The 19,047-nt window shown below is 43.3% G+C and overlaps 1 protein-coding gene across 2 annotated transcripts in view; it reads right to left on the bottom strand.

Moving 5' to 3' along the window:
* b3gnt7 (UDP-GlcNAc:betaGal beta-1,3-N-acetylglucosaminyltransferase 7) overlaps positions 1-19,047 on the bottom strand; it is a 31,650-nt gene extending 12,603 nt beyond the window's left edge. For both annotated transcript variants that reach the window (XM_068041492.1, XM_068041491.1), the window contains exon 1: positions 18,849-19,047. The gene's annotated coding sequence lies outside the window, so the exon portion shown is untranslated. The remainder of the gene's footprint in view (positions 1-18,848) is intronic.

The following is a 19,047-nucleotide window of genomic DNA, read 5'->3' as shown; positions in this document are numbered from 1 at the left end:
TCTCTAAACTAAACTCCTCTGCAACCATTTCTCGAGCCAAAACAATCCCTGCTGGGTTCTTTGAAAACAGGTGCCTTCCAGTAACTGTTTACTCTCAGGTCAAATCTTCTGGAGACCTTCCTTTCTTAAAAAAACAAAGTTCAGCTTCAAGATTCCAGATGAATCATTGGTAGGAGTTATTTATAGGCCAAACAGTAGTGGTAATGTAGGGCACAGTATAAAATCAATAAAATTAGATGGGCATGTAACAAGGGTAATACAGTAAGCATGGGGGACTTCAATTTACATCGAGACAGGGTAAACCTAATTAGCACTAATGCTGTGGACGATGAATTCTTGGAATATGTACGAGATAGTTTTCTAGAACCAACTAGAGAACAGGCTATTTTAGATCTAGTATTGTGCAATGAGAAATGGCTCATTAATAATCTTTTTGTAAAAGGTGTCTCTGGGGAAGAGCGTCCATAATGATAGAATTTTACATTAAGTTTGAAAGTGATGCAGTTCAATCCAAAACTAGGGTCTTAAATCTAAACAAAAAGGAAACTACAAAAGGTATGAGGGGCAAGTTGGTTGTGGTAGATTGGGAAATTACATTAAAAAGGTAGACAGGTAATGGCTAGCATTTAAATAATTAATACGTGGTTTACAACAAACTTACATTCCTTTAAGGCACAAAAACCCAACAGGAAAAGTGATCCAACCATAGTTGACAAGAGAAGTTAAAGATTGTATTAGATCAAAGGAAGAGGCTTATAAAGTTGCCAAAAAAGTAGCAAGCCTGAGAATTGGGAGCATTTTAGGATGTAGAGGACCAAGAAACTGTTAAAAGGAGAAAATAGAATATGAATGTAAACTAGTGAGAAACATAAAAAAAAAACTGTAAAAGCTTCTATAGTATGTAAAAAGAAAAAGATTAGTAAAGACAAATGTGGGCCCACTACAGGCAGAGACTTAAGATTTTATAATGGGGAAATTAGGAAATGATAAACTAAAATACTTTGTGTCTGTCTTCACAGAGGAAGACATTAAAAACCTCCCAAGAATATTAGAGAACCAAGGGACTAGCAAGAATGAGGAACTGAAAGCAATTAGTTAAAAAAAAATGTTATGGAGAAATTAATGGGATTTAAAGTTGATAAATCACCTCCCTGGACCTGATGATCTACATTCTAGAGTGCTAAAAAGGTGGCTGTAGAGACAACAGATGAGTTGGTGGTTATCTTTCAAAATTCTACAGATTCTGGAACGGTTCTTGCAGATTGGAAGGTGGCAAATGTAACCCCACTATTTTAGCCTGACATTAGTAGTAGGGAATTATAAAAGGATGCGATAATTGGACGCTTAGAAAAAAAAAATGGTAGGATGGTGCAGAGTCAACTTGGAAAGGGGAAATCACGTTTGATAAATCTGCTGGAGTTTTTTTTGAGGATATAACTAGTAGAATAGATAACGGGGAACCAGTGAATGTGGTGTATTTAGATTTTCAGAAGGCTTTCATTAAAAGGTCCCAGCAGGAGGTTAATAAGCAAAATTAGAGCACATGGGACTGGGGGGGTAATATACCAGCATGGATTGAGAATTGGTTGATAGGCAAAAAATAGAGTAGGATTAAACAGGTCATTCTCAGGTTGGCAGGCTGTGACTAGTGGGGTACCAGCTCTTCACAATCTATAATAATGATTTGGATGTGGGGACCAAATGTAATATTTCCGAGTTTGCTGATGACATAAAACTAGGAGGGAATGAGTGGTGAGGAGGGTGCAAAGAGGCTTCAAGGGGATTTAGACAGTCTAAGCAAGTGGGCAAGAACATAGCAGATGGAGTATAATATGGAAAAATGTGAAGTTATCAACTTTGGTAGGAAAAACAGAAATGCAGAGTATTTCTTAAATGGAGAGAGAGATTGGGAAGTGTTGATGTTCAAAAGTTAATAAGTCACTGAAAGTTAACATGCAGGTGCAGCAAGCGATTAGAAAGGCAAAATGGTATGTTGGCCTTTATCGCAAGAAGATTTGAGTACAGGAGTAAAGAAGTCTTGCTACAATTATAAAGAGGCTTGGTGAGTCTGATTCTGTGGAGTATTATGTACAGTTTTGGTCACCTCACTTAAAGGAAGGATATACTTGCCATAGAGGGAGTGCACCAAAAGGTTCATCAGATGAATCCCTGGGATGACAGGATTGTCTAGGGAGGAGAGATTGAGGAGGCTGGGCTTGTATTCTCTAGAGTTTAAGAATGAGAGACGATCTCATTGAAGCATACAACATTCTTACAGGGCTCGACAGGGTGGATGCAGAAAGATAATTTTCCCTGGGTGGGGGGGGATCTAGAACCATGGGCAGAGTCTCAGAATAGGAGGTAAACCATTTAGGATTGAGATGAGATGAGGAGGAATATCTAGTTGAATAATGGGGTGGGTTCAAGAAGCCAGGTGGCCTGCTCCTCCTCCCATTTCCTAAGTAGCAGGTAAAATCAGTGCCAGATCAGTGGGAGGCACTCAAGAAATATAGCGAGGATTCAGAGCAAGTATGTTCCCTGAAAGAAAAAAAGGGAGTGATTAACAAAACTAGAGTCCCCTGGATGTCAAGGGGCTTAAAGGAGAGGGTAAAGAAAAAAGGAAAGCTTATGACAGATACTGAGGGCTCAAAACCTAGGAGTATAAATAGTGTTGGAATGACTTTAAACGGAAATTAGGAAAGCAAAGAGAAGTAATTAAAAAAATTGGCAAGTAAATTCAAAAGAAAACCCAAAGACTTCTTATAAATAAATAAATAAAGAGCAAGAGGATAACTAAAGAGAGAGCAGGGTCTATTAGGGAGCATAACGGTAACCTGTGTGTGGAGACAGAGGACATGGGTATATTTCTTACTGAATACATTGCCTCTGTTTTTGCAAAAGGGACATTGCAATCAGGAAGGAGAACTATGAAATATTAGATAACACAGTGAGAAGGGTAAGTATAAAAGTGGTTTAAGATCTTTGAAAGTAGATAAATCCAAGTCCGGATGAAAATGTATCCTAGACTGTTAAGGGAAGCAAGAGAAGAAATAGTGGAGGCTTTGACCATCCTTTTCCAATCTTCTCTGGATACAGGCTTGGCGCCAGAGGACTGGAGGACAGCTAATGTTGTATCATTGTTTAAAAAGGGAGAAAGGGATAGACTTAGTAATTACAGGCCTGTCAGCCTAACCTCAGGAGAGGGAAAATTACTGGAAAAAATTCTGAGGGACAGGATAATTCTTCACTTAGAAAGACAATCAGCACAGATTTAAAGGGAAAGTTGAGTCTGACTAACACGATTGAATTTTGTTTTGAGGAGAGAACAAGGAGGATTGACAAGAGTAGTGCATTTGATGTAATTTATATGGATCTTAGCAAGGCTTTTGATAAGGTCTCACATGGCAAACTGGTCACAAAAGTAAAATCCCATGGGATCCAAGGCAAAGTGGCAAGTTGGATCCAAAACTGGCAAAAATGCAGGAAGCAAAAAGGTAATGATAGATGTGCGTTTTGTGACTGGAAGGCTGTTTCCAGTGGGGTTCCGTAGGGCTCAGTATTAGGCTCCTTGATTTTTGTGGTATATTTTGATAATTTGGTCTGAATTGCAGTGGTATAATTAAGAAGTTTGCATACAATATAATAATTGGCTGTGTGGTCTCTTCAGACTACTAGAAAAGATTGGATGCCCACCAAAGCTACTAAGTATCATCACCTCATTCCATGACAATATGAAAGGCACAATTCAGCATAGCGACACCTCATCAGACCCCTTTCCAATCCTGAGTGGCGTGAAACAGGGCTGTGTTCTGGCACCTACACTGTTTGGAATCTTCTTCTCCCTGCTGCTCTCACATGCGTTCAAGTCTTCAGAAGAAGGTATTTTCCTCCACACAGGATCTGGTGGCAGGTTGTTCAACCTTGCCCGTCTCAGAGCGAAGACCAAAGTACGGAAAGTCCACATCAGGGAACTCCTCTTTGCTGATGATGCTGCATTAACATCTCACACTGTAGAGTGTCTGCAGAGACTCATCGACAGGACTGCGGCTGCCTGCAATGAATTTGGCCTAACCATCAGCCTCAAGAAAACGAACATCATGGGGCAGGACGTCAGAGATGCTCCATCCATCAATATTGGCGACCACGCTCTGGAAGTGGTTCAAGAGTTCACCTACCTAGGCTCAACTATCACCAGTAACCTGTCTCTAGATGCAGAAATCAACAAGCACATGGGAAAGGCTTCCACTGCTATGTCCAGACTGGCCAAGAGAGTGTGGGAAAATGGCGCACTGACACGGAACACAAAGGTCAGAGTGTATCAGGCCTGTGTCCTCAGTACCTTGCTCTATGGCAGCGAGGCCTGGACAACGTATGTCAGCCAAGAGCGACGTCTCAATTCATTCCATCTTCGCTGCCTCCGGAGAATACTTGGCATCAGGTGGCAGGACCGTATCTCCAACGCAGAAGTCCTCGAGGCGGCCAACATCCCCAGCTTATACACACTACTGAGTCAGCGGCGCTTGAGATGACTTGGCCGTGTGAGCCGCATGGAAGATGGCAGGATCCCCAAAGACACATTGTACAGCGAGCTCGCCACTGGTATCAGACCCATCGGCCGTCCATGTCTCCGCTTTAAAGACGTCTGCAAACGCGACATGAAATCCTGTGACATTGATCACAAGTCGTGGGAGTCAGTTGCTAGCGTTCGCCAGAGCTGGCGGGCAGTCATAAAGACGGGGCTAAAGTGTGGCGAGTCGAAGAGACTTAATAGTTGGCAGGAAAAAAGACAGAGGCACAAGCAGAGAGCCAACTGTGTAACAGCCCCGACAAACAAATTTCTCTGCAGCACCTGTGGAAGAGCCTGTCACTCTAGAATTGGCCTTTATAGCCACTCCAGGCGCTGCTTCACAAACCACTGACCGCCTCCAGGCGCTTATCCATTGTCTCTCGAGATAAGGAGGCCAAAGAAGAAGAGAAGGTTGATAATAAAGAAAGCTGTAGACTACAGGAAGATATCAATGAACTAGTCAGGTGGCAAAGATATTCCAATCTGGAGAAGTGTGAGGTAATGCATTTGGGGACAGCTAACAAGGGAATACGCAATAGATGGTAGGATGCTAAGTGTAGAAGAACAGAGAGACCTTGGAGTGCATGTCCACAGATCCCTGAATATGGCTGGGCAGGTGGATAAAGTGATCAAGAAGGCATACGGGATACTTTTCTTTATTAGTAGAGGCCAAGAGCAGGGAGGTTATGCTAGAATTGTATAAAACACTAGTTAGGCTACTGGGAGGGTAGAGGAGATTTACGAGGATGTTGCCTGTATTGGAGAATTTTAATTATGAGGAAAAATTTGAATAGTGGATAGTGAGGGGAAACCTAATTGAAGGGTATAAAGTTACGAGGGGTCTTAATAGGGCCTTGCCATCCACTCCATTACCCTTGGTTGAGAGTTCCATAACCAGGAGGGCATAGATTTAGGGTAAGTAGGAGGTTTAGAGGGGATTTGAGGGGCAATTCTTTCACCCAGAGGGGGTGAAGATCTAGAACTCACTGCATGAAAGGATGGTACAGGCAGAAACCATCAACATTTAAAAAAGTACTTGGAGATGCACGTGAAATGCCGTAAACTACAAAGCTACAGACCAAGTGCTGGAAAGTGGGATTCAGCTGGATGGGCTACTAGTTGGCCAGTGCCGAAATGATGGGCCAAATGGCCTCCTTCCATGCTGTAAATTTCTATGATTCTATGAGAATGGCATTTTGTCACTCAATATTGGTTCTGCTGCTCAAGCAGCTACCGGAGCGGAGACTGAACACCAAAATTGTTATAGGTCTCCAACCTTAGCCTTGGAAGCACAGCCTATTATACTTGCCAATGGTTACAACTATTCCCAGATATATGCAAGTGGCTGCCCAAAAGCATGGATAGTATTAATGGAGGGGACTGTACCTACAATCAGGAGAACCTCATAAAAAATGTTTTCCCGACTGCCAGTGAATCCTGACAAGTTTATTTTTTCAGGTTGCAAATGACTACTTAAAACCCCATCAGCACAGGCCTGATAGAAGACCCAATTTTGCCCAGCAAGGGTACACTGCAATTCTCAATGAGCAGAGTCCAATTCCGCTCCACAGCTTGCTCTCTACCCTGAAGTGTTCCTCTTTATCAAGCAATTATCTGATTCTCTTCTAAAATACTCTATGGATTGTGTTTGTTGTAGAGAATTCCACATTCTAAACACACAAAATATTTCTCACTGCTGAGTAATTACCTTAAATTGGTTTCACCAATTAATGTAAAAATTCTGTCCATAGATAGTTAGTTACCCTATCATGCAATTCTTCAACATTATAAAAAAGATTTATTCGGCCACCCCTCAACTTTCTTAGTCCTAATGAAAAATGCTCCAAATTATCATCAAGCCTTTCCTCATAACTGCAACCCGCATGCCTGAGAATATCCAAGTGACTTGATGCTGCACCTTTTCAATTGCTTTATACCATTAGCACAATATAAAAAGCATCTTTTGTGTCTAAATGTGGAAAAAAAAGCTTAGTCATACTTCAAATAAATTACACCTGAAATTTTGATTCCCATTCAAACAAGGTTGTTATTTAAACAGAAAACATTCTTGCTATGTCTATACTTACCTTATAGCACAAATGGCAGGTCAACTTGTTGTCGGTAGATTAAATTTACAAAACATATCTACCTCATCACCAGTCTTAGTGAATCCCAACAAGTTTATTTTCAGGTTGGAACCGATTACACGAGATCTGAACATCAGCAATACTAGCAAAGATTCATAGAATTCAACGTTGCTCCAGATGTCAGAATCAGTCAGACAACAATGTGTTATCTCTGAAGGCATAGGAGGGTAGTCAGTATGCTATATTGCTTAGACCACCTTGGCAGGTCAATAGTTTGTTTCTCTCACCAGACAATACCACATACCTTCCACAACCATGGGCCAGAGCATCAAGTTGCAAATTGTTACTTTCAAGTCATTATGCATGTTCAGTTGTGTGCTGCTCTTCTGCAGACCAAATACAAGGAGAACAGACTCCACAACACCAGAGTTTCCTTCTACATTACAAAGCCACTTAAATACATAGAAGTTATCACATAGAAACTATATCAGTCTGTATTGGCATTTAGCCTCCATGTGAGCAAGTAGTTCCAACCATATTTTTCATCCTGCTCTCATATTCCTTCATCCATAACCTTCAAGGACAATTAGTGATGGACAATAAATGCTGGCTTAGCCAGCAACACCCACATCCCAAGAAAAGAATAAAAATAAAACAATTCCATTCATCAATATAATCTAATCTGGAATGTTGACAGTTTCGATAGCAACCACTAGGAAGGCAAATCCACATCGTCACACTGTGTAAACACATTTTTCTTGCTCTTTGTTCAAAATCTCAATCATTTAAACTTGTAGTTACATTCCCTTGTTCTGATCCCTCCATTGGGAAACAATTTGTTTCTATATATCCTATTCTGCCCTTTCACAATTTTAAACACTTCCATATCATCCTGTAACTTTTTTTTTTTATTAATTCATGGGATGTGGGCATCCCTGGCTAGGCCAGCATTTATTGCCCATCCCTAATTGCCCTCGAGAAGGTGGTGGTGAGCTGCCTTCTTGAACCACTGCAGTCCAAGTGAGATAGGTACACCCACAAACTTTAGGAAGAGAGTCCCAGGATTTTGACCAAGCGAGTGAAGGAACAGCGATATAGTTCCAAGTCAGGATGGTGTGAGACTTGGAGAAGAATTGCAGGAGGTGGTGTTCCCATGCATTTGCTGCCCTTGTCCTTCTAGTTGGTAGGGGTCACGGGTTTGGTAGGTGCTGTCTAAGGAGCCTTGACGCGTGGCAACTGTGCATCTTAAAGACGGTACACACTGTTGCCACTGTGCGTCGGTGTGGAAGGAGTGAATGTTTGTAGATGGGGTGCCAATCAAGCGATCTGCTTTGTCCTGGAAGGTGTCGAGCTTCTTGAGTGTTGTTGGAGCTGCATCCATCCAGGCAAGTGAAGAGTATTCCATCACACTCCTGACTTGTGCCTTGTAGATGGTGGACAGGCTTTGGGGAGTCAGGTGAGTTACTCGCCACAGGATTCCTAGCCTCTGACCTGCCCTTGTAGCCACGGTATTTATATGGCTATTCCAGTTCAGTTTCTGGTCAATGGTAACCCCTAGGATTAGTGGGGGATTCAGCGATCGTAATACCATTGAATGTCAAGGGGAAATGGTTAGATTCACTCTTGTCAGAGATGGCCGTTGCCTGGCACTTGTGTGGCGCGAATGTTACTTGCCACTTATCAGCCCAAGCCTGGATATTGTCCAGGTCTTGCTGCATTTCTACACAGATTGCTTCAGTATCTGAGGCATCAAGAATGGTGCCAAACATTGCACAATCAGCGAACATCCCCACTTTTGACCTTAAGACCAATTCTCCACATTGCCGGATAGATGCCAGTGTTGTAGCTGTACTGGAACAACTTGGCTAGGGGCGCAGCAAGTTCTGGAGCACAGGTCTTCAGTACTGCTGCCAGAATATCGTCAGGGCCCATAACCTTTGCAGTATCCAGTGCCTTTGGTCGTTTCTTGATATCACGCAGAGTGAATCAAATTGGCTGAAGTCTGGCATCTGAGATGCTGGGGAGTTCAGGAGGAGGCTGAGATGGATCATCAACTCGGCACATCTGGCTGAAGATTATTGCAAATGCTTCAGCCTTATCTTTCACACTGATTTGTTGGGCTCCCCCATTATTGAGGATGGGACATTTGTGGAGCCACCTCCTCCAGTTAGTTAAAAGCAAAATACTGCGGATGCTGGAAATATGAAATAAAAACAAGAAATGCTGGAAATACTCAGCAGGTCTGGCAGCATCTGTGGAGAGAGAAGCAGAGTTAACTTTTCAGGACAGTGACCCTTCTTCAGAACTGTCACTGACCTGAAACGTTAACTCTGCTTATCTCTCCACAGATGCTGCCAGACCTGCTGAGTATTTCCAGCATTTCTTGTTTCTCCAGTTAGTCGTTTAATTGTCCACCACCATTCACAGCTGGATGTGGCAGGACTGCAGAGCTTAGATCTGATCCGTTGGTTAGGGCATCGCTTAGCTCGGTCTATCGCATGCTGCTTACACAGTTTGGCACGCAAGTACTCCTGTGTTGTAGCTTCACCAGGTTGACACCTCATTTTGAGGTATGCCTGGTGCTGTTCCTGGCATGCCCTCCTGCACTCTTCATTGAACCAGGGTTGGTCTCCTGGCTTGATGGCAACAGTAGTGTGGGGAATATGCCAGGCCATGAGGTTACAGATTGTGGTCGAGTACTATTCTGGTGCTGCTGATGGCCCACAGCGCCGCATGGATGCCCAGTTTTGCATTGTTTGAAATCTATCCCATTTAGCACGGTGGTAGTGCCACACAACACGATGTAGAGTATCCTCAATGTGAAGGCAGGACTTAGTCTCCACAAGGACTGTGCGGTAGTCACTCCTACCAATACTGTCGTGGACAGATGCATCTGTGGCAGGCAGAGCGGTGAGGACAAAGTCAAGTATGTTTCTCCCTCTGGTTGATTCCCTCACCACCTGCCACATACTCAGTCTAGCAGCTATGTCCTTTAGGACTCGGTCAGTAGTGGTGCTACCGAGCCCCTCTTGGTGATGGACATTAAAGTCCCCCATCCAGAGCACATTCTGCACCCTTGCTACTATCAGTGCTTCCTCCAAGTGGTGATCAACAAGGAGGAGTACTGATTCATCAGCTGAGGGAGGGCAGTAGGTGGTAATCAGCAGGAGATTTCCTTGCCCATGTTTGACCTGATGCCATGAGACTTCATGGGGTCCAGAGTCGATGTTGAGGACTCCAAGGGCAACTCCCTCCCAACTGTATACCACTATGCTGCCATCTCTGCTGGGTCTGTAGTACTAATGAAAAAAGCCCTAGTTTTTCCCAAGTCTTTCATTGTATTTTATATTTCCTCATACCAGGCAGCAGCCTAGTGAATCTGTATCATACCCTCTCTAAAACTTTCAATATTCTTCCTATGGTGTGGAGCCCAGTGCTGCACACAGTGCTCTACATGGGCTTAGCATTGCTTCATGGATTTTATATGGTCATGCAGACCCCCACCTGCCAAGAATGAGGCATATTAATTTTGTCATATGAACATTGATTTTAAACTGTTGCTGGAGCCAGGAAATGACTTGTTAAACAGATCAGCAGTGGCTGGAAAAGAAACATTTACATACTAACAGACAGAGCTTGTGGAGACAAAGGATCATTCCCTGATACATTCAACCCACAATGGACTTTCATCACCAGACATTGAAGGTGAGGAAGCTCACATTCCAGGATGACTGCTAAGATGGCCAAATCCACAAGCAGACGTGGTCAAACCAGCTAGTCACATGACTAACCTGCTGGGCAACCTGAGTTTTTTTGAATTCGACAGCGACAGAGAGACAGATTGTTCCTGGATGAAGAAGACCTCTCCTGCCTGCTCCCATCTCTTTCTCACGGAACTCCAAATCCACTGAAGATGTGAACTTCAAGAGTGAAAAGTCTCCTATATTGAACAAGGTTCAAGAAGAAAACTGGGCCCCAATGAAAAGCAAGACCCACCTGCAATCAAGGAATCTACAGTGAGCTCGAAAAACAGTAACCAAAAACCATCTTCAGAAATTGCCTCAAACGTTTCCACTTTATTTCTTCTGCTCGTATGTCTCATGTATGCATGCTAGTGTGGGTGTGTCGTGTAACCGCAGGCATTAACTAAATTAGAGTTTAAGTTTAATAAATTTCAACTTTTCTTCTTTAAACCTAAGAAAACCTGTTTGGCTGGTTTCTTTGCCTTACAATTGGAAAGCAGTGAACGAGGATTCACGCAGGGGGAACTAAAAAAACGGTGTGTTTAAAATAAAATCCTGTTACGGTAAGACCAGGTGAAGGCTAAGAGGGAACCCCTAGACCCCTCCCACCTGGTCGTAACAATATTCTATACCTCATGATAAACTTAAAAGTCTGTTAGTTTTAAAAAAAATTACAGCCTTATCGACCCAATCAAAACAGGAGTGCACCAGAAATGTTTCATCTCCCTAAAACTGTTCAATCTGTACACTGAAGCTATCTTCAGAGACATAGAAGATCTACCAAGTTGCAACATTGGTGGATTGAATGTCAATACTTGAGATATACAGATGACACTGCACTAATTGCAGAGTCAGAAGAGGCCCTACTGGAAATTGTGAACAAATGAAAGCAAGAGTGAGGAACATGGATTAAGAACGAATGTGAAGAAAACCAAGACAATGGTGATAAGCAGAGACCTAACCCCAAACGTGAAAACTGAAGCAAAATGGAGAAGTCCTGGAACATGTGAAAATGTTTATATACCTTGGGCATATGAACATACGAATTAGGAGAAGTAGGCCAATCTGCCCCTCGAGCCTGTTCCTCCATTCAATAAGATCATGGCTAATCGAATTCCACACTCCCACCTACCCCCAAAACCCCTTGATACCTTTGCCTAACAAGAAGCTATCTACAAGAAATGCTGGAACCACTCAGCAGGTCTGGCAGCATCTGTGAAAAGAGAAGCAGAGTTAACGTTTCGGGTCAGTGACCCTTCTTCGGACCCGAAACGTTAACTCTGCTTCTCTTTTCACAGATGCTGCCAGACCTGCTGAGTGGTTCCAGCATTTCTTGTTTTCATTTCAGATTTCCAGCATCCGCAGTATTTTGCTTTTATTAAAGAAGCTATCTACCTCCGCTTTAAAAATATTCCATGACACCGTCTCCAGCACCTTCTGAGGCAGTGAGTTCCAAAGTCTCATGACCCTCAAAGAAATAAATTCTCATCTCTGTCCTAAAAGGGCGACCCCTAATTTTAAAACCGTGCCCCCTAGTTCTGGATTCACCCACAAGAGGAAACATCCTTTCCAAATCCACCTTCTCAAGGCTGTTCAGGATCTGTCGACTTCAATCAAGTCTCCCCTCGCTCTTCTAAACTTCAGTGAAAACAAGCACAATCTGTCCAATCTTTCCTCATAAGACAACCTGCTCATTCCCGGTATAAATTTGGTAAACTTCCTCTGAACCACCTCCAATGCATTTACACAGACATAATTACAGATTATCACAGACGATGGGAGATGCGATTGCAAGAGCTGAAGGAGAATTGAGATAGCCAAGACCAGCTTTGGCAGAATGATGTGTTAACAAAGAAACTGAACCTGAATGTTATGAAAAGAATGCTGAGGTGCTACATTTTGTCACCTATGTTATATGTTTGTTGTCCATGTCTCCAAGGCAAAGAGACTATTGATCAGATGAATGCATTTGAGATGTGGACATATAGGAGGATGTTTCCATATCCTACACAGGCAAAGACTAATGAGGAAGTTCTGGAAATGGCTGAAGAACTGCATAGCAAAAAGAGAAAGATGCAATACTTCAGTCACATCATTAGAGCAGAAGGTAGACAGGAACAATTATTAAAAGGAAAGATAGATAGAAAATGTAGGAGAGGGAAGCAGAGAAGAAAATAGAGAGATATAATGGACTGGATGCAGTTGGCCTATGCAGAATGTGTAAAGGCAGCATAGGACAGACAGAACTGGAGATCCATGACAGTCAGCCTTCTGGGAAGATGACACCAACAAACAAATGAACCTGTACTCCCAAGTCTCTGCTTTGGTAGGTCCTAAAAACTCCAGTTAAAAAAAAAATCTACTCACCTTTCTCTTGGTTCTTTTAGTGAGATCTTAAATTTATGCCATCTAGCTGTTGATTAATTTCCCCTCTTACTGAAAATTACTTTTAATTTAGAATTGGGAATGGTGCTAGGGGACAACACAAACATATGTGGGGTGGTGGGATGTAGAAGCAGAGGTCCCAGCAGGAATTGAGAGAAATGCCAGCAGGAATTGAAAGAGAGGGAGGAGTGAGCTGCACATGCTCATCATTCTTTGGGTAAAGAGGTTTCGTCTGAATTCCCTATTGAATTTCTTGATGACTATTTTATATTGATGACCTCTATAGAACATAACAGCGCAGGACAGGCCCTTCAGCCCTCGATGTTGCGCCGACCTGTGAAACCATCTGACCTACACTATTCCATTTTCATCCATATGTCTATCCAATGACCACTTAAATGCCCTTAAAGTTGGCGAGTCTACTACTGTTGCAGGCAGGGCGTTCCACGCCCCTACTACTCTCTGTGTAAAGAAACTACCTCTGACATCTGTCCTATATCTATCACCCCTCAACTTAAAGCTATGTCCCCTCGTGTTTGCCATCACCATCCTAGGAAAAAGGCTCTCACTATCCACCCTGTCCAACCCTCTGATTATCTTATATGTCTCTATTAAGTCACCTCTTCTCCTCCTTCTCTCGAACGAAAACAACCTCAAGTCCCTCAGCCTTTCCTCGTAAGACCTTCCCTCCATACCAGGCAACATCCTAGTAAATCTCCTCTGCACCTTTTCCAAAGCTTCCACATCCTTCCTATAATGCGGTGACCAGAACTGCACGCAATACTCCAGGTGCGGCCGCACCAGAGTTCTGTACAGCTGCAGCATGACCTCGTGGCTCCTAAACTCGATCCCCCTACTAATAAAAGCTAACACACCATATGCCTTCTTAACAGCTCTATTAACCTGGGTGGCAACTTTCAGGGATTTATGTACCTGGACACCAAGATCTCTCTGCTCATCTACACTACCAAGAATCTTCCCATTAGCCCAGTATTCTGCAATCCTGTTACTCCTTCCGAAGTGAATCACCTCACACTTTTCCGCATTAAACTCCATTTGCCATCTCTCAGCCCAGCTCTGCAGCCTATCTATGTCCCTCTGTAACCTACAACATCCTTCGGCACTATCCACAACTCCACCGACCTACGTGTCATCCGCAAATTTACTAACCCACCCTTCTACACCCTCTTCCAGGTCATTTATAAAAATGACAAACAGCAGTGGCCCCAAAACAGATCCTTGCGGTACACCACTAGAAACTATACTCCAGGATGAACATTTACCATCAACCACCACCCTCTGTCTTCTTTCAGCTAGCCAATTTCTGATCCAAAGCACTAATTCACCTTCAATCCCATACTTCTGTATTTTCTGCAATAGCCTACCGTGGGGAACCTTATCAAACGCCTTACTGAAATCCATATACACCACATCCACGGCTTTACCCTCATCCACCTGTTTGGTCACCTTGTCAAAAATCTCAATAAGGTTTGTGAGGCACGACCTACCCTTCACAAAACCGTGCTGACTATCGCTAATGAACTTATTCTTTTCAAGATGATTATAAATCCTATCTCTTATAACCTTTTCCAACATTTTTCCCACAACCGAAGTAAGGCTCACAGGTCTATAATTACCAGGGCTGTCTCTACTCCCCTTCTTGAACAAGGGGACAACATTTGCTATCCTCCAGTCTTCCGGCACAATTCCTGTCGACAATGACGACATAAAAATCGAGGACAAAGGCTCTGCAGTCTCCTCCCTGGCTTCCCAGAGAATCCTAGGATAAATCCCATCTGGCCCAGGGGACTTATCTATTTTCACACTTTCCAAAATTGCTAACACCTCCTCCTTGTGAACCTCAATCCCATCTCGCCTAGTAGTCTGTATCTCAGTATTCTCCCCGACAACATTTTCTTTCTCCACTGTAAATACTGACGAAAAATATTCATTTAACACTTCCCCTATCTCCTCCAATTCCACACACAACTTCCCACTACTATCCTTGATTGGCCCTAACCTATCTCTAGTCATTCTTTTATTCCTGATATACCTATAGAAAGCCTTAGGGTTTTCTTTGATCCTATCCGCCAATGACTTCTCGTGTCCTCTCCTTCCTCTTCTTATCTCTCCCTTTAGATCCTTCCTGGCTTGCTTGTAACTCTCAAGCGCCCTAACTGAGCCTTCACGTCTCATCCTAACATAAGCCTTCTTCTTCCTCTTGACAAGCTCTTCAACTTCTTTAGTAAACCACGGCTCCCTCGCTCGACAACTTCCTCCCTGCCTGACAGGTACATACTTATCAAGGACACGCAGTAGCTGCTCCTTGAATAAGCTCCACATTTCGATTGTGCCCATCCCCTGCAGTTTCCTTCCCCATCCTACGCATCCTAAATCTTGCCTAATCGCATCATAATTTCCTTTCCCCCAGCTATAATTCTTGCCCTGCTGTATATGCCTGTCCCTGCCCATCGCTAAGGTAAACCTAACCGAATTGTGATCACTATCACCAAAGTGCTCACCAACTTCTAAATCTAACACCTGGCCGGGTTCATTACCCAGTACCAAATCCAATGTGGCATCGCCCCTGGTTGGCCTGTCTACATACTGTGTCAGAAAACCCTCCTGCACACACTGGACAAAAACAGACCCATCTAAAGTACTCGAACTATAGTATTTCCAGTCAATATTTGGAAAGTTAAAGTCCCCCATAACCACTACCCTGTTACTCTCGCTCCTGTCAAGAATCATCTTTGCTATCCTTTCCTCTACATCTCTGGAACTATTTGGAGGTCTATAGAAGACTCCCAACAGGGTGACCTCTCCTCTCCTGTTTCTAACCTCGGCCCAGACTACCTCAGTAGACGAGTCCTCAAACGTCCTTTCTGCCGCTGTAATACTTTCCTTGATTAACAATGCCACACCCCCCCCCTCTTTTACCATCTTCTCTGTTCTTAGTGAAACATCTAAATCCCGGAACCCGCAACATCCATTCCTGTCCCTGCTCTACCCATGTCTCCGAAATGGCCACAATATCGAGCTCCCAGGTACCAACCCATGCTGCAAGCTCACCCACCTTATTCCGGATGCTCCTGGCGTTGAAGTAGACACATTTTAAACCAAACTCTTGCTTGCCAGTGCCCTCTTGTGTCCTTGTAACCATATCCCTGACCTCACTACTCTCAACATCCTGCACACTGGAACTACAATTTAGGTTCCCATCCCCCTGCTGAATTAGTTTAAACCCCCCCGAATAGCACTAGCAAATCTCCCCCCCAGGATATTGGTACCCCTCTGGTTCAGGTGAAGACCATCCTGTTTGTCGAGGTCCCACCTACCCCAGAAAGAGCCCCAATTATCCAGGAAACCAAAACCCTCCCTCCTACACCATCCCTGCAGCCACGTGTTCAACTCCTCTCTCTCCCTATTCCTCACTTCGCTAGCACATGGCACGGGCAACAACCCAGAGATAACAACTCTGTTTGTTCTCGCTCTAAGCTTCCACCCTAGCTCCCTGAATTGCTGCCTTAAATCCCCATCTGTCTTCCTACCTGTGTCGTTGGTGCCTATGTGTACCACGACTTGGGGGTGCTCCCCCTCCCCCTTGAGGATCCCAAAAACACGATCCGAGACATCACGTACCCTGGCACCTGGGAGGCAACACACCAAACGTGAGTCTCTCTCGTTCCCACAAAACCTCCTATCTGTTCCCCCTAACTATGGAGTCCCTAATGACTAATGCTCTGCTCCTCTTACCCCTTCCCTTCTGAGCAACAGGAACAGACTCTGCGCCAGAGACCTGTATCCCATTGCCTACCCCTGGTAAGTCGTCTCCCCCAACAGTATCCAAAACGGTATACCTGTCGTTGAGGGAAACGGCCACAGGGGATCCCTGCACTGCCTGCTGGTTCCCTCTCCTTCCCCTGAAGGTAACCCATCTACCTTCTTCTCTTACCTGAGGTGTAACTGCCTCCCGATAACTCCTCTCAATAATCCCCTCCGCCTCCCGAATGATCCGAAGTTATGCTCTTCCACACAAGTGGAAACATTCTCTGTATTTAGTCCATCAAAGCCTTTAATAATTTTAAAGACTTCTAATAGGTCACCCCCTCAGCCTTTTCTTTCCCCCAACGAGTAAAAAAAAACTCAGTTTGCTCATCCTTTCCTGAGAGATATTTATTTATAGATACAGCACTGAAACAGGCCCTTCAGCCCGAGTCTGTGCCGACCAACAACCACCCATTTATACTAATCCTACATTAATCCCATATTCCCTACCACATCCCAACCATTCTCCTGCCATCTACCTACACTAGGGGCAATTTACAATGGCCAATTTACCCATCAACCTACAAATCTTTGGCTGTGGGAGGAAACCGGAGCACCCGGTGGAAACTCACGCAGTCACAGGGAGAACTTGCAAACTCCGCACAGGCAGTACCCAGAACTGAACCCGAGTCGCTGTAGCTGTGAGGCTGCGGTGCTAACCACTGTGCTGCCCACATATTTCTGGTATCATCCTTGTAAATCTTCTCTGCACCCTCTCCAGTGCCTCTATATCCTTTTAATAATATGGCGATCAGAACTGCACGCAGAACTCTTAAGTGTGACCTAACCAAGGTTCAATACAGATTTAGCATATCTTCCCTAATTTTCCATTCTATCCCTCTAGAAATAAAGCCTAGTGCTTGGTTTGCTTTTTTTTTTAAAAAAAGCTTTGCGAACCTCTGGCACAACTTTTATTGATGGTGTATTTGCACTCTGACAGAACTTCATTCTTTTACTCCACCTAGACTCTCACCTTCCAAGTAATAAGTAACTTCCCTATTCTTTCTACCAAAGTGTACTACCTCACCTTAATCTCTGGTGAACTTCATTTGCTAATTATTTGCCCATTCTGCAAGTTTATTAATGTCCTCCTGTAACTTGTTGCAGTTCTTCTCAATATTGACTATCCCCATCCTCCCAACCAATTTGGGGTCATCCACAAATTTAGAAAATGTTTTTGATTCCAAAGTCCAAATCATTAATGTAAATTGTGAACAGCTGTGGTCCCAGCACTGATCCTTGTGGAACACCACTTCCCACCACTCTGAATAACTACCCCATTTAACTCCCACTCTCTGCTTTCTGTCTTGAAACTAGCTAGCAGTCCATTCTGACACTTGTCCTAGTCTCTCCTTTGGTAGGGATTCCACTATTGTTCCTACTACAGATGTTAAGCTAACTGGTCTATAAAATTTATTTGGTTATTGTGAGAATATGGATTAACATACTAGAATATTAAAATATACTCTACTTAATTTGCTATAATTTTGCTACTTAGCTATAAGGAATACATATTAAAAGTAATTTTTATTATACAACACCTGACTCTAAAATAGGGATTGAACTAAATCATTGAGCTCTGGTCCACTCATCCTACAACCTTTAAATTCACATCTAAAAAGAACATTTGGTCTGGAGTCCCCTGTACATCATCGCAGGAGATAGTCTGGTATTGTATTTAGAATATTTAAAACTTGTAGTTCTATGCCTATAGTTTCCGTTTGCTACTCTCCAGCATTGAAAGTTGGCACGACTGATCTTATAGTGTGTGCTGAAAGTGACAAGTAAATCAGGCACTAAAGTTATTAGGGGATGGGGCATGTTTAGCAACTGGATTTCGATTTTTTTTAAAAACTGCATTTTAAATAAACCCAGTCCATCGTTCTTTAATTTCTTAAAACAACTCTCAAAAATTCACCTCGGTACAATGTTGATCAGTTCTCTCATTCACCCATGGCTATGCTCGCTGAGCTGGGGTAGGAACTTGAAAAGTTCCGACTTAAAAACGTTTTATTTCGTTTGGATCCCAATTTACGTCCAAGTTACATTTTTTTTGCAGTAATTAGTACTTCGAAAGCAACGAGCACACACAAGGATTGTCACTCGATTGGTATCACATTTGTCTCGGATTATGTGCCTGTCGTAAATACCACACGATGTAAGATTTTATACAAGAATTCAACTCCTTTCATAATGCAGCACGATTTCTGTAAAAGTGGAAGTAAGTGTTTCACTTACCTAGAAGAGTTAGGATCCAGAAGTTTAATTTCCAGCAAAGGTCGAATGGTGTGCTCTAAACACAAAGCGATTCGGGACCGTGCTCTGCTTTGAACAAGATCTTTTGGTGTTGTGCAATACACTAGTCAAGTAACAATGCAGCTCTCCTTCAGCGTAAACCCTAATCACTGACTCCAAGGCACTAACAGCCTAGCCTACA

This window comes from Heterodontus francisci, chromosome 11 (assembly GCF_036365525.1).
Source record: "Heterodontus francisci isolate sHetFra1 chromosome 11, sHetFra1.hap1, whole genome shotgun sequence".
Classification (NCBI taxonomy): domain Eukaryota; kingdom Metazoa; phylum Chordata; class Chondrichthyes; order Heterodontiformes; family Heterodontidae; genus Heterodontus; species Heterodontus francisci.
This window is presented reverse-complemented; position numbering and strand designations above follow the sequence as displayed.